This window comes from Calliopsis andreniformis, unplaced genomic scaffold (genome assembly GCF_051401765.1).
Source record: "Calliopsis andreniformis isolate RMS-2024a unplaced genomic scaffold, iyCalAndr_principal scaffold0111, whole genome shotgun sequence".
Taxonomy (NCBI): domain Eukaryota; kingdom Metazoa; phylum Arthropoda; class Insecta; order Hymenoptera; family Andrenidae; genus Calliopsis; species Calliopsis andreniformis.
In genome coordinates, this window is record NW_027480520.1 from 82,857 (window position 1) to 99,467 (window position 16,611).

The window sequence follows — 16,611 nt, forward strand, 5'->3', positions numbered from 1 at the left end:
ATTGAGGATTGAGGATTGAGGATTGATGATTGAGGATTGAGGATTGCGTATTGAGGATTGAGGATTGAGGATTGAGGATTGAGGATTGAGGATTGAGGATTGAGGATTGAAGATGGAATATTGATGAATGAAGTCTGAGGATTGAGGATTGAGGGTTGTGGATAGCGGACGAGGACTGAGGGTTGGGTATTGATGTTTGAGGTCTGAGGATTGAGGATTGACTATTGAGAATTGAGGATTGAAGATTGAGGATTGAGGATTGAGGATTGAGGATTGTGGATTGAGGATTGAGGATGAGGGCTGAGGGTTGAGGATTGAGGTTTGAGGACTGAGGACTGGGTATTGACGATTGAGAATTGAGGATTGAGGATTGAGGTTTGAAGATTGAGGATTGGGTATTGAGGATTGAAGAATGAGGATTGAGGATTGAGGATTGAGGATTGAGGATTGAACATTGAGTATTGAGGATTGAAGATTGACGATTGAGGATTGAGAATTGAGGATTGAGTATTGAGGATTGAGGATTCAAGATTGAGCATTGAGGATTGAAGGTTGAGGATTGAGGATTGAGGATTCAGTATTGAGGATTGAATATTGAGGATTGGGGACTGAGTGCTGAGGGTTGAGTGATGAGAATTTATGTTTGTGGATAGAGATTTGAAGATGGCAGATTGAGTATTGAGTATCGAAAACAGTGAATTGGTGATATTCTATTGAGGATTGAGGATTGACAACTGACTGTTGAGGACTGACTGCTGAAGATTGAGGATTCAGGATTGAGGATTCAGGATTGATGTTTGATAACTGAGGATTCAGGACTGAGGACTCAGAATTGAGGATTGAGGATTGAAGATTGAGCATTGACGAATGAAGGTTGAGGATTGAGGATCGCGGATTGAGGATTGAGGATTGAATATTGAGGATTGGGGACTGAGTGTTGAGGGTTGAGTGATGAGAATTGATGTTTGTGGATAGAGATTTGAAGATTGCAGATTGAGTATTGAGGATTGAAAGCTGTGAATTGGTGATATTCTATTGAGGATGAGGATTGAAAACTGATTGTTGAGGACTGAGGGCTGAAGATTGAGGATTCAGGATTGAGGATTCAGGATTGATGTTTGAGGACTGAGGATTCAGGACTGAGGACAAAGAATTGAGGTTTGAGGACTGAGGATTGAGGATTAAAGATTGAGTATTGAGGATTGAAGATTGAGGATTGAGGATTGAGGATTGAGGATTGAGGATTGAGGATGAGGGCTGAGGGTAGAGGATTGAGGTTTGAGGACTGAGGACTGAGGATTGAGGATTGAGAATTGAGGATTGAGGATTGAATATTGAGGATTGGGGACTGAGTGTTGAGGGTTGAGTGATGAGAATTGATGTTTGTGGATAGAGATCTGAAGATTGCAGATTGAGTATTGGGGATTGAAATCTGTGAATTGGTGATATTCTATTGAGGATTGAGGATTGAAAACTGATTGTTGAGGACTGAGGGCTGAAGATTGAGGATTCAGGGTTGAGGATTGAGGATTGAGGTTTGAGGACTGAGGATAGAGTATTGAGGATTGAGGATTGAGGATTGAGGATTGAGGATTGATGATTGAGGATTGAGGATTGCGTATTGAGGATTGAGGATTGAGGATTGAGGATTGAGGAGTGAGGATTGAGGATTGAGGATTGAGGATTGAGGATTGAGGATTGAAGATGGAATATTGATGAATGAAGTCTGAGGATTGAGGATTGAGGGTTGTGGATAGCGGACGAGGACTGAGGGTTGGGTATTGATGTTTGAGGTCTGAGGATTGAGGATTGAGTATTGAGAATTGAGGATTGAAGATTGAGGATTGAGGATTGAGGATTGAGGATTGTGGATTGAGGATTGAGGATGAGGGCTGAGGGTTGAGGATTGAGGTTTGAGGACTGAGGACTGGGTATTGACGATTGAGAATTGAGGATTGAGGATTGAGGTTTGAAGATTGAGGATTGGGTATTGAGGATTGAAGAATGAGGATTGAGGATTGAGGATTGAGGATTGAGGATTGAACATTGAGTATTGAGGATTGAAGATTGACGATTGAGGATTGAGAATTGAGGATTGAGTATTGAGGATTGAGGATTCAAGATTGAGCATTGAGGATTGAAGGTTGAGGATTGAGGATTGAGGATTGAGTATTGAGGATTGAATATTGAGGATTGGGGACTGAGTGTTGAGGGTTGAGTGATGAGAATTTATGTTTGTGGATAGAGATTTGAAGATGGCAGATTGAGTATTGAGTATTGAAAACAGTGAATTGGTGATATTCTATTGAGGATTGATGATTGACAACTGACTGTTGAGAACTGACTGCTGAAGATTGAGGATTCAGGATTGAGGATTCAGGATTGATGTTTGATAACTGAGGATTCAGGACTGAGGACTCAGAATTGAGGATTGAGGATTGAAGATTGAGCATTGACGAATGAAGGTTGAGGATTGAGGATCGCGGATTGAGGATTGAGGATTGAATATTGAGGATTGGGGACTGAGTGTTGAGGGTTGAGTGATGAGAATTGATGTTTGTGGATAGAGATTTGAAGATTGCAGATTGAGTATTGAGGATTGAAAGCTGTGAATTGGTGATATTCTATGGAGGATTGAGGATTGAAAACTGATTGTTGAGGACTGAGGGCTGAAGATTGAGGATTCAGGATTGAGGATTCAGGATTGAGGTTTGAGGATTGATGATTGAGGATTGAGGATTGCGTATTGAGGATTGAGGATTGAGGATTGAGGATTGAGGAGTGAGGATTGAGGATTGAGGATTGAGGATTGAGGATTGAGGATTGAAGATGGAATATTGATGAATGAAGTCTGAGGATTGAGGATTGAGGGTTGTGGATAGCGGACGAGGACTGAGGGTTGGGTATTGATGTTTGAGGTCTGAGGATTGAGGATTGAGTATTGAGAATTGAGGATTGAGGATTGAGGATTGAAGATTGAAGATTGGGTATTGAGGAGTGACGAATTAGGATTGAGGACTGAGGATTGACGATTGAGGATTGCAGATTGAGTATTCAGGATTGAAGATTGAGGATTGAGTATTGAAGGTTGAGGATTGAGGATTGAGGATCGAGGATTGAGGATTGAGGACGAGGGCTGAGGGTTGAGGGTTGACGTTTGAGGACTGAGGACTGAGGATTGAGGATTGAGAATTGAGGATTGAGGATTGAAGAATGAGGATTTGGGATTTAGGACTGAGGACTGAGGATTGAAGATTGAGTATTGAGGATTGAAGATTGACGATTGAGGATTGAGAATTGAGGATTGAGTATTGAGGATTGAGGATTCAAGATTGAGCATTGAGGATTGAAGGTTGAGGATTGAGGATTGAGGATTGAGTATTGAGGATTGAATATTGAGGATTGGGGACTGAGTGTTGTGGGTTGAGTGATGAGAATTTATGTTTGTGGATAGAGATTTGAAGATGGCAGATTGAGTATTGAGTATTGAAAACAGTGAATTGGTGATATTCTATTGAGGATTGAGGATTGACAACTGACTGTTGAGGACTGACTGCTGAAGATTGAGGATTCAGGATTGAGGATTCAGGATTGATGTTTGATGACTGAGGATTCAGGACTGAGGACTCAGAATTGAGGATTGAGGATTCAAGATTGAGCATTGACGATTGAAGTTTGAGGATTGAGGATCGCGGATTGAGGATTGAGGATTGAATATTGAGGATTGGGGACTGAGTGTTGAGGGTTGAGTGATGAGAATTGATGTTTGTTTATAGAGATTTGAAGATTGCAGATTGAGTATTGAGGATTGTAAGCTGTGAATTGGTGATATTCTATTGAGGATTGAGGATTGAAAACTGATTGTTGAGGACTGAGGGCTGAAGATTGAGGGTTCAGGATTGAGGATTCAGGATTGATGTTTGAGGACTGAGGATTCAGCCTGACGACTCAGAATTGAGGTTTGAGGACTGAGGATTGAGGATTAAAGATTGAGTATTGAGGATTGAAGATTGAGGATTGAGGATTGAGGATTGAGGATTGAGGATTGAGGATTGAGGATGAGGGCTGAGGTTTGAGGATTGAGGTTTGAGGACTGAGGACTGAGGATTGAGGATTGAGAATTGAGGATTGAGGATTGAATATTGAGGATTGGGGACTGAGTGTTGAGGGTTGAGTGATGAGAATTGATGTTTGTGGAGAGAGATCTGAAGATTGCAGATTGAGTATTGGGGATTGAAATCTGTGAATTGGTGATATTTTATTGAGGATTGAGGATTGAAAACTGATTGTTGAGGACTGAGGGCTGAAGATTGAGGATTCAGGATTGAGGATTCAGGATTGAGGTTTGAGGACTGAGGATAGAGTATTGAGGATTGAGAATTGAGGATTGATGATTGAGGATTGAGGATTGCGTATTGAGGATTGAGGATTGAGGATTGAGGATTGAGGAGTGAGGATTGAGGATTGAGGATTGAGGATTGAGGATTGAGGATTGAAGATGGAATATTGATGAATGAAGTCTGAGGATTGAGGATTGAGGGTTGTGGATAGCGGACGAGGACTGAGGGTTGGGTATTGATGTTTGAGGTCTGAGGATTGAGGATTGAGTATTGAGAATTGAGGATTGCGGATTGAGGATTGAAGATTGAGGATTGGGTATTGAGGAGTGACGAATTAGGATTGAGGACTGAGGATTGACGATTGAGGATTGCAGATTGAGTATTGAGGATTGAAGATTGAGGATTGAGGATTGAGGATTGAAGGTTGAATATTGATGAATGAAGTCTGAGGATTGAGGATTGAGTGTTGTGGATAGAGGGCGAGGACTGAGGATTGAGGTTTGACCATTGAGGATTGAGGATTTGGGATTGAGTATTGAGGATTGAGGATTGAGGATTGAGGATTGAGGATTGAAGATTGAGGATTGGGTATTGAGGGATGAGGATTGACGATTGAAGATTGAGAATTGAGGATTGAGGATTGAACATTGAGGACTGAGTGTTGAGGGTTGAGTGATGAGAATGGATGTTTGTGGATAGAGGTTTGAAGATTGCAGATTGAGTATTGAGTATTGAAAACTGTTAATTGAGGATACTCTATTGAGGATTGAGGATTGACAACTGATTGTCGAGGACTGAGGTCTGAAGGTTGAGGATTCTGGACTGAGGACTCAGAATTGTGGATTGAGGACTGAGGATTGAGGATTAAAAATTGAGTATTGAGGATTGAAGATTGAGGATTGAGGATTGAGGATTGAGGATTGAGGATTGAGGATTGAGGATGAGGGCTGAGGGTTGAGGATTGAGTTTTGAGGACTGAGGACTGGGTATTGAGGATTGAGAATTGAGGATTGAGGATTGAGGTTTGAAGATTGAGGATTGGGTATTGAGGATTGAAGAAAGAGGATTGAGGATTGAGGATTGAGGACTGAGGATTGAAGATTGAGTATTGGGGATTGAAGATTCAGGATTGAGGATTGAGGATTGAGAATTGAGGAGTGAGGATGAGGGCTGAGTGTTGAGGATTGACGTTCGACGACTGAGGACTGAGGATTGAGGATTGAGGATTGAAGATTGATGATTGGGTATTGAGGATTGAAGAATGAGAATTGAGCATTGAGGATTGAGGATTGAGGATTGAACATTGCGTATTGAGGATTGAAGATTGACGATTGAGGATTGAGAATTGAGGACTGAGGAATGAGGACTGAGGATCGAAGATTGAGCATTCAGGATCGAAGGTTGAGGATTGAGGATTGAGGATTGAGAATTGAGGATTGAATATTGAGGATTGGGGACTGAGTGTTGAGGGTTGAGTGATGAGAATTGATGTTTGTGTATAGAGATTTCAAGATAGCAGATTGAGTATTGTGTATTGAAAACTGTGAATTGTTGATATTCTATTGAGGATTGAGGATTGACAACTGACTGTCGAGGACCGAGTGCTGAAGATTGAGGATTCAGGATTGAGGATTCAGGACTGAGGATTGAGGATTGAGGATTGAGGATTGAGGATTGAGGATTGAGGATTGAAGGTTGAATATTGATGAATGAACATTGAGGGTTGAGGATTGAGGGTTGTGGATTGAGGACGAGGACAGAGGGTTGGGTATTGAAGCTTGAGGTCTGAGGATTGAGGATTGAGGATTGCGAATTGAGGATTGAGGATTGAGGATTGAAGATTGAAGATTGGGTATTGAGGATTGAAGAATGAGGATTGAGGATTGAGGATTGAGGATTGAGGATTGAAGATAGAGTATTGAGGATTGAAGATTGAGGATCGAGGATTGAGGATTGAGGATTGAGGATCGAGGATTGAGGATTGAGGATTGAGGATTGGGTATTGAGGATTGAGGATTGAGTATTGAGGATTGAGGATTGAAGATTGAGGATTGATGATTGAAGGTTGAATATTGATGAATGAAGGTTCAGGATTGAGGATTGAGGGTTGTGGATTGAGGACGAGGACTGAGGGTTGGGTAATGATGCTTGAGGTCTGAGGATTGAGGATTGAGGATTGCGTATTGAGGATTGAGGATTGAGGATTGAGGATTGAGGAGTGAGGATTGAGGATTGAGGATTGAGGATTGAGGATTGAGGATTGAAGATGGAATATTGATGAATGAAGTCTGAGGATTGAGGATTGAGGGTTGTGGATAGCGGACGAGGACTGAGGGTTGGGTATTGATGTTTGAGGTCTGAGGATTGAGGATTGAGTATTGAGAATTGAGGATTGCGGATTGAGGATTGAAGATTGAGGATTGGGTATTGAGGAGTGACGAATTAGGATTGAGGACTGAGGATTGACGATTGAGGATTGCAGATTGAGTATTGAGGATTGAAGATTGAGGATTGAGGATTGAGGATTGAAGGTTGAATATTGATGAATGAAGTCTGAGGATTGAGGATTGAGTGTTGTGGATAGAGGGCGAGGACTGAGGATTGAGGTTTGACCATTGAGGATTGAGGATTTGGGATTGAGTATTGAGGATTGAGGATTGAGGATTGAGGATTGAGGATTGAAGATTGAGGATTGGGTATTGAGGGATGAGGATTGACGATTGAAGATTGAGAATTGAGGATTGAGGATTGAACATTGAGGACTGAGTGTTGAGGGTTGAGTGATGAGAATGGATGTTTGTGGATAGAGGTTTGAAGATTGCAGATTGAGTATTGAGTATTGAAAACTGTTAATTGAGGATACTCTATTGAGGATTGAGGATTGACAACTGATTGTCGAGGACTGAGGTCTGAAGGTTGAGGATTCTGGACTGAGGACTCAGAATTGTGGATTGAGGACTGAGGATTGAGGATTAAAAATTGAGTATTGAGGATTGAAGATTGAGGATTGAGGATTGAGGATTGAGGATTGAGGATTGAGGATTGAGGATGAGGGCTGAGGGTTGAGGATTGAGTTTTGAGGACTGAGGACTGGGTATTGAGGATTGAGAATTGAGGATTGAGGATTGAGGTTTGAAGATTGAGGATTGGGTATTGAGGATTGAAGAAAGAGGATTGAGGATTGAGGATTGAGGACTGAGGATTGAAGATTGAGTATTGGGGATTGAAGATTCAGGATTGAGGATTGAGGATTGAGAATTGAGGAGTGAGGATGAGGGCTGAGTGTTGAGGATTGACGTTCGACGACTGAGGACTGAGGATTGAGGATTGAGGATTGAAGATTGATGATTGGGTATTGAGGATTGAAGAATGAGAATTGAGCATTGAGGATTGAGGATTGAGGATTGAACATTGCGTATTGAGGATTGAAGATTGACGATTGAGGATTGAGAATTGAGGACTGAGGAATGAGGACTGAGGATCGAAGATTGAGCATTCAGGATCGAAGGTTGAGGATTGAGGATTGAGGATTGAGAATTGAGGATTGAATATTGAGGATTGGGGACTGAGTGTTGAGGGTTGAGTGATGAGAATTGATGTTTGTGTATAGAGATTTCAAGATAGCAGATTGAGTATTGTGTATTGAAAACTGTGAATTGTTGATATTCTATTGAGGATTGAGGATTGACAACTGACTGTCGAGGACCGAGTGCTGAAGATTGAGGATTCAGGATTGAGGATTCAGGACTGAGGATTGAGGATTGAGGATTGAGGATTGAGGATTGAGGATTGAGGATTGAAGGTTGAATATTGATGAATGAACATTGAGGGTTGAGGATTGAGGGTTGTGGATTGAGGACGAGGACAGAGGGTTGGGTATTGAAGCTTGAGGTCTGAGGATTGAGGATTGAGGATTGCGAATTGAGGATTGAGGATTGAGGATTGAAGATTGAAGATTGGGTATTGAGGATTGAAGAATGAGGATTGAGGATTGAGGATTGAGGATTGAGGATTGAAGATAGAGTATTGAGGATTGAAGATTGAGGATCGAGGATTGAGGATTGAGGATTGAGGATCGAGGATTGAGGATTGAGGATTGAGGATTGGGTATTGAGGATTGAGGATTGAGTATTGAGGATTGAGGATTGAAGATTGAGGATTGATGATTGAAGGTTGAATATTGATGAATGAAGGTTCAGGATTGAGGATTGAGGGTTGTGGATTGAGGACGAGGACTGAGGGTTGGGTAATGATGCTTGAGGTCTGAGGATTGAGGATTGAGGATTGCGAATTGAGGATTGAGGATTGAGGATTGAAGATGGAGGATTGGGTATTGAGGATCGAAGAATGAGGTCTGAGGATTGAGGATTGAGGATTGAGGATTGAAGATAGAGTATTGAGGATTGAAGATTGAGGATTGAGGAATGAGGATTGAGGATTGAGGATTGAAGATTGTGTATTGAGGATTGAAGATTGAGGATTGAGGATTGAGGATTGAGGATTGAGGATTGAGGATTGAAGGTTGAATATTGATGAATGAAGATTGAGGATTGAGGACGAGGACTGAGGGTTGGGTATTGATGCTTGAGGTCTGAGGATTGAGGATTTAATGTTCAGTATTGAGGATTGAAGATTGAGAATTGAGGATTGAGGATTGAACATTGAGGACTGAGTGTAGAGGGTTGAGTGATGAGAACGGATGTTTGTGGATAGAGATTTGAAGATTGCAGATTGAGTGTTGAGTACTAAAACTGTGAATTGAGGATATTCTATTGAGGATTGAGGATTGGCAACTGATTGTTGAGGACTGAGGGTTGATGGTTGAGGATTCAGGATTGAGGATTCAGAATTGAGGTTTGAGGACTGAGGATTGAGGATTGAAGATTGAGTATTGAGGATTGAAGATTGAGGATTGAGGATTGACGATTGAGAATTGAGGAATGAGGATGAGGGCTGAGGTTTGAGGATTGAGGTTTGAGGACTGAGTAATGTGGATTGGGGATTGAGGATTGAAGATTGAGGATTGGGTATTGAGGATTGAAGAATGAGGATTGAGGATTGAGGATTGAGGATTGAGGATTGAGGATTGAAGATTGAGTACTGAGGATTGAAGATTGGCGATTGAGGATTGAGAACTGAGGATTGAGGATTGAGGGCTGAGGATTGAAGATTGAGCATTGAGGATTGAATGTTGAGGATTGAGGATTGAGTACTGAGGATTGACGATTGTCTATTGAGGATTGGGGACTGAGTGTTGAGGGTTGAGTGATGAGAATTGATGACTGTGTATAGAGATTTCAAGATTGCAGATTGAGTATTGTGTATTGAAAACGGTGAATTGTTGATATTCTATTGTGGATTGAGGATTGACAACTGACTGTTGAGGACCGAGGGCTGAAGATTGAGGATACAGGATTGAGGATTCAGGACTGAGGATTGAGGATTGAGGATTGAGGATTGAGGATTGAGGATTGAGGATTGAAGGTTGGATATTGATGAATGAAGATTGAAGGTTGAGGATTGAGGGTTGTGGATTGAGGACGAGGACTGTGGGTTGGGTATTGAAGCCTGAGGTCTGAGGATTGAGGATTGAGGATTGCGAATTGAGGATTGAGGATTGAGGATTGAAGATTGAAGATTGGGTATTGAGGATTGAAGAATGAGGATTGACGATTGAGGATTGAGGATTGTGGATTGAAGATAGAGTATTGAGGATTGAAGATTGAGGATCGAGGATTGACGATTGAGGATTGAGGATTGAAGAGTGAGTATTGAGGATTGAAGATTGAGGATTGAGGATTGAGGATTGAGGATTGAGGATTGAAGATTGAGGATTGAGGGTTGAGGATTGAGGATTGAAGATTGAGTATTGGGGACTGATGATTGAAGATTGAGGATTGAGGATTGAGGACTGAGGATTGAGGGTTGAAGGTTGAGAATTGAGGATTGAGGATTGAACATTGAGGACTGAGTGTTGAAGGTTGAGTGATGAGAATTGATGTTTGCGGATTGAGATTTGAAGATAGAGGAATGGGGATTGAGGATTGAAAACTGTGAATTGAGGATATTCTATTGAGGATTGAGGATTGACAATTGATTGTTGAGGACTGAGGGCTGAAGATTGAGGATTCAGTATTGAAGATTCGGTATTGATGTTTCAGGACTGAGGAATGAGGGTTGAGGATTGAGGATTGAGGATTGAGGATTTGGGATTGAGCCTTGAGGATTGAGGATTGAGGATTGAGGATTGAGGATTGAGTATTGAAGATTGAGTATTGAGGATTGAAAATTGAGGATTGAGGATTGAGGATTGAGGATTGAGAATTGAGGATTGAGGATTGAGGATTGAGTATTGAGGATAGAAGATTGGGGATTGGGGATTGAGGATTGAGGATTGAGGACTGAGGATTGAGGATTGAGGATTGAAGATTGAGGCTTGTGTATTGAGGATTGATGATTGAGGATTGAAGATTGAGGATTGGGGACGGAGTGTTGAGGGTTGAGTGATGAGAATGGATGTTTGTGGATAGAGGTTTGAAGATTGCAGATTGAGTATTGAGTATTGAAAACTGTGAATTGAGGGTACTCTATTGAGGATTGTGGATTGACAACTGATTGTCGAGGACTGAGGTCTGAAGGTTGAGGATTCTGGACTGAGGACTCAGAATTGTTGTTTGAGGACTGAGGATTGATGATTAAAGATTGAGCATTGAGGATTGAAAATTGAGGATTGAGGATTGAGGATCGAGGATTGAGGATTGAGGATGAGGGTTGAGGGTTGAGGATTGAGGTTTGAGGACTGAGGACTGAGGATTGAGGATTGAGGATTCAGGATTGAGGATTGCGTATTGAGGATTGAGTGTTGAGGATTGAAGATTGAGGATTTGGTATTGAGGATTGAAGAATGAGGTTTGAGGATTGAGGATTGAGGATTGAGGATTGAGGATTGAAGATTGAGTATTGAGGACTGAAAATTGAGTATTGAGGATTGAGTATTGAGGATTGAGGATTGAAGATTGAGGATTGGGGACGGAGTGTTGAGGGTTGAGTGATGAGAATTGATGTTTGTGGATAGAGATTTGAAGATTGCAGATTGAGTATTGAGTACCGAAATCTGTGAATTGATGATGTTGTATTGAGGATTGAGGATTGACAACTGATTGTTGAGGACTGAGGGCTGAAGATTGAGGATTCAGGATTGAGGATTGAGGATTGAAGATTGAGGTTTGGGGCTGAGGATTCAAGATTGAGGATTGGGGATTGAGGATTGAGGATTGAGGATTTAGGATTGAAGGTTCAGTATTGAGGATAGAGGATTGAGAATTGAGGATTGAGGATTGAACAATGAGGACTGAGTGTTGAGGGTTGAGTGATGAGAATTGATGTTTGTCGATAGATATTTGAAGATTGCAGATTGAGTATTGAGTATTGAAAGCTGTGAATTGAGGATATTCTATTGAGGACTGAGGATTCACAACCGAATGTTGAGGACTGAGGGCTGCAGGCTGAGGATTCAGGACTGAGGACTCAGAATTGAGGTTTGAGGACTGAGGATTGAGGATTAAAGATTGAGTATTGAGGACTGAAGATTGAGGATTGAGGATTGAGTATCGAGGATTGGGGACTGAGGATGAGGGCTGAGGGATGAGGATTGTGGTTTGAGGACTGAGGACTGGTGATCGAGGATTGATAGTTGAGGATTGAGGATTGAGGGTTGAAGATTGAGGATTGGGTATTGAGGAATGAAGAATGAGGATTGGGGATTGAGGACTGAGGACTGAGGATTGAAGATTGAGTATTGAAGATTGAGGATTGGGTATTGAGGAGTGACGAATTAGGATTGAGGACTGAGGATTGACGATTGAGGATTGCAGATTGAGTATTGAGGATTGAAGATTGAGGATTGAGGATTGAGGATTGAAGGTTGAATATTGATGAATGAAGTCTGAGGATTGAGGATTGAGTGTTGTGGATAGAGGGCGAGGACTGAGGATTGAGGTTTGACGACTGAGGATTGAGGATTGAGGATTTGGGAATGAGTATTGAGGATTGAGGATTGAGGATTGAGGATTGAGGATTCAATATTGAGGATTGAGGATTGAGGATTGAAGATTGAGGAATGAGTGTTGAGTGTTGAGTGATGAGAATTGAAGTTTGTGGATTGAGATTTGAAGACTGAAGAATGGGGATTGAGAATTGAAAACTTTGAATTCAGGATATTCTATTGAGGATTGAGGAATGACAATTGATTGTTGAGGACTGAGGACTGAAGTTTGCGGATTCAGGATTGAGGATTCGGGATTGAGGTTTCAGGACTGAGGATTGAGGGTTGAGGATTGAGGATTGAGGATTGAGGATTGAGGATTGAGGATTGAGGATTGAGAATTGAGGATTGAGGATTGGGTATTGAGGATTGAAGAATGAGGATTGGGGATTTAGTACTGAGGTCTGAGGATTGAAGATTGAGTATTGAGGATTGAAGATTGACGATTGAGGATTGAGAATTGAGGATTGAGTATTGAGGATTGAGGATTCAAGATTGAGCATTGAGGATTGAAGGTTGAGGATTGAGGATTGAGGATTGAGTATTGAGGATTGAATATTGAGGATAGGGGACTTAGTGTTGAGGGTTGAGTGATGAGAATTTATGTTTGTGGATAGAGATTTCAAGATGGCAGACTGAGTATTGAGTATTGAAAACAGTGAATTGGTGATATTCTATTGAGGATTGAGGATTGACAACTGACTGTTGAGGACTGAGGGCTGATGATTGAGGATTCAGGATTGAGGATTCAGGATTGATGTTTGAGGACTGAGGATTCAGGACTGAGGACACAGAATTGAGGATTGACGATTGAAAATTGAGCATTGAGGATTGAAGAATGAGGATTGAGGATTGAGTATTGAGGATTGAGGATTGAAGATAGAGTATTGAGGATTGAAGATTGAGGATCGAGGATTGAGGATTGAGGATTGAGGATTGAAGAGTGAGTATTGAGGATTGAAGATTGAGGATTGAGGATTGAGGATTGAGGATTGAGGATTGAAGATTGAGGATTGAGGGTTGAGGATTGAGGATTGAAGATTGAGGATTGGGGACTGATGATTGAAGATTGAGGATTGAGGATTGAGGACTGAGGATTGAGGATTGAAGATTGAGAATTGAGGATTGAGGATTGAACATTGAGGACTGAGTGTTGAGGGTTGAGTGATGAGAATGGATGTTTGTGGATAGAGGTTTGAAGATTGCAGATTGAGTATTGAGTATTGAAAACTGTGAATTGAGGATACTCTATTGAGGATTGAGGATTGACAACTGATTGTCGAGGACTGACGTCTGAAGGTTGAGGATTCTGGACTGAGGACTCAGAATTGTGGTTTCAGGACTGAGGATTGAGGATTAAAAATTGAGTATTGAGGATTGAAGATTGAGGATTGAGGATTGAGGATTGAGGACTGTGGATTGAGAATTGAGGATGAGGGCTGAGGGTTGAGGATTGAGGTTTGAGGACTGAGGACTGGGTATTGACGATTGAGAATTGCGGATTGAGGATTGAGGTTTGAAGATTGAGGATTGAGTATTGAGGATTGAAGAATGAGGATTGAGGATTGAGGATTGAGGATTGAGGATTGAACATTGAGTATTGAGGATTGAAGATTGACGATTGAGGATTGAGAATTGAGGACTGAGAAATGAGGACTGAGGATCGAAGATTGAGCATTGAGGATCGAAGGTTGAGGATTGAGGATTGAGGATTGAGGATTGAGGATTGAATATTGAGGATTGGGGACTGAGTGTTGAGGGTTGAGTGATGAGGATTGATGTTTGTGTATAGAGATTTTAAGATAGCAGATTGAGTATTGTGTATTGAAAACTGTGAATTGTTGATATTCTATTGAGGATTGAGGATTGACAACTGACTGTTGAGGACTGAGGGCAGAAGATTGAGGATTCAGGATTGAGGATTCAGGATTGAGGATTGTGGGTTGTGGATTGCGGACGAGGACTGAGGATTGAGTATTGATGTTTGTGGTCTGAGGATTGAGGATTGAGGATTGAGAATTTAGGATTGAGGATTGTGGATTGAAGGTTGGGAGTTGGGTGTTCAGGATTGAAGAATGAGGATTGAGGATTGAGGATTGAGGTTTGAAGATTGAGGGTTGAATATTGAGTATTGAGGATTGAAGATTGAGGATTGAGGATTGAGGATTGAGGGTTGAGGATTGAGGATTGAGGATTGAGTATTTGGGATTGAGGATTGAGAATTGAGGATTGAGGATTCAGGATTGAGGATTTAGTATTGAAGATTGAGTATTGAGGATTGAAGATTGAGGATTGAGTATTGAAGGTTGAGGATTGAGGATTGAGGATCGAGGATTGAGGATTGAGGATGAGGGCTGAGGGTTGAGGGTTGACGTTTGAGGACTGAGGACTGAGGATTGAGGATTGAGAATTGAGGATTGAGGATTGAAGAATGAGGATTTGGGATTTAGGACTGAGGACTGAGGATTGAAGATTGAGGATTGAGGATTGAGGATTGAGGATTGAGGATAGAGGATTGAAGACTGAGGATTGAGTGTTGAGGATTGAGAATTGAGGATTGAGGATTGAAGATTGAGTATTGAGGATTCAAGGTTGAGGATTGAGGATTGAGGATTGAAGATTGAGGACTGAGTGTTGAGGGTTGAGTGATGAGAATTGATGTTTGTGGATTGAGATTTGAAGATTGAAGAATGGGGATTGAGTATTGAAAGCTTTGAATTGAGGATATTCTATTGAGGATTGAGGATTGACAATTGATTGTTGAGGACTGAGGACTGAAGTTTGCGGATTCAGGATTGAAGATTCGGGATTGAGGTTTCAGGACTGAGGATTGAGGGTTGAGGATTGAGGATTGAGGATTGAGGATTGAGGATTGAGGATTGAGGTTTGAAGATTGAGTATTGAGGATTGAAAATTGAGTATTGAGGATTGAGTATTGAGGATTGAGGATTGAAGATTGAGGATTGGGGACGGAGTGTTGAGGGTTGAGTGATGAGAATTGATGTTTGTGGATAGAGATTTGAAGATTGCAGATTGAGTATTGAGTACCGAAACCTGTGAATTGATGATGTTGTATTGAGGATTGAGGATTGACAACTGATTGTTGAGGACTGAGGGCTGAAGATTGAGGATTCAGGATTGAGGATTCAGGATTGAAGATTGAGGATTGGGGCTGAGGATTGAAGATTGAGGATTGAGGATTGAGGATTGATGATTGAGGATTGAGGATAGAGGATTGAAGATTGAGGATTGGGGATTGAGGATTGACGATTGAGTATTGAGTGTTGAGGATTGAAAATTGAGGATTGAGGATTGAAGATTGAGTATTGAGGATTCAAGATTGAGGATTGAGGATTGAGGATTGAAGATTGTGGACTGAGTGTTGAGGGTTGAGTGATGAGAATGGATGTTTGTGGATAGAGGTTTGAAGATTGCAGATTGAGTATTGAGTATTGAAAACTGTGAATTGAGGATACTCTATTGAGGATTGAGGATTGACAACTGATTGTCGAGGACAGAGGTCTGAAGGTTGAGGATTCTGGACTGAGGACTCAGAATTGTGGTTTGAGGACTGAGGATTGAGGATTAAAAACTGAGTATTGAGGATTGAAGATTGAGGATTGAGGATTGAGGATTGAGGATTGAGGATTGAGGATTGAGGATGAGGGCTGAGGGTTGAGGATTGAGGTTTGAGGACTGAGGACTGGGTATTGAGGATTGAGAATTGAGGATTGAGGATTGAGGTTTGAAGATTGAGGATTGGGTATTGAGGATTGAAGAATGAGGATTGAGGATTGCGGATTGAGTACTGAGCATTGAAGATTGAGTATTGGGGATTGAAGATTCAGGATTGAGGATTGAGGATTGAGAATTGAGGAGTGAGGATGAGGGCTGAGTGTTGAGGATTGACGTTCGACGACTGAGGACTGAGGATTGAGGATTGAGGATTGAAGATTGATGATTGGGTATTGAGGATTGAAGAATGAGAATTGAGCATTGAGGATTGAGGATTGAGGATTGAACGTTGAGTATTGAGGATTGAAGGTTGACGATTGAGGATTGAGAATTGAGGACTGAGAAATGAGGACTGAGGATCGAAGATTGAGCATTGAGAATCGAAGGTTGAGGATTGAGGATTGAGGATTGAGGATTGAGGATTGAATATTGAGGATTGGGGACTGAGTGTTGAGGGTTGAGTGATGAGGATTGATGTTTGTGTATAGAGAT